Source organism: Geospiza fortis, unplaced genomic scaffold, assembly GCF_000277835.1.
Source record: "Geospiza fortis unplaced genomic scaffold, GeoFor_1.0 scaffold130, whole genome shotgun sequence".
Taxonomy (NCBI): Eukaryota; Metazoa; Chordata; class Aves; order Passeriformes; family Thraupidae; genus Geospiza; species Geospiza fortis.
Window position 1 is genome coordinate 11,846,050 of NW_005054300.1, and position 658 is coordinate 11,846,707.

Genomic DNA, 658 nt, shown 5'->3' on the forward strand with positions numbered 1-658 from the left:
GGTGCCATAGACAATACGGGGTTTTTTTGTTTATTCACCATGATGTCTTGAGAATATTTGCAAGTGAAACAGAGGCTTGAAAAAGGTGCATTTGATTGCCACCATGCCTATAAAATAACTTTATTTGGGATTAATAACATTACTCCCTGCTAACATTCCCTAAAATGGATGCAGAACCATCTCCAGTTAACCTCTGAACTATGGCTTGGAGAACAGAATCACTTTTCCATAAACCACATTATCCAGAATCAGCCTGTCAGCCTTTGGGAATGAGAAGAATGTCATCCACCTCAGTTATTCCTGGACTTGTTTGCCTTTCTTTGCTTCTTTTTTTCCTCCCCCTTTCCAGGTCTCCCGGCGCTAGTCGCCGTGTGCGTGCAGCAAGTTTAAAATAGCGATTAGTTTGACTAATAGACGTAGACAATTACCAGCACGGCATCTGAAGCGACAAGCCCTGTTATTTTGACGGCTTGTGTGTTATTTACGTGGAGTATAAGTGTCTGTGTTCTGAGCACTGGAAATATTTATTGCAACGCAGAGCCTGGTTTGGGTTTCCCGCGGGCTGGGGTACATGCGCTCCCACCCGGGATCCCGGCGCTCCTTCGCCCTCTCGTGGCGCAGCCAGCAGCGTCCAGGGGAGCCGCGGGCCAGGCTGGGG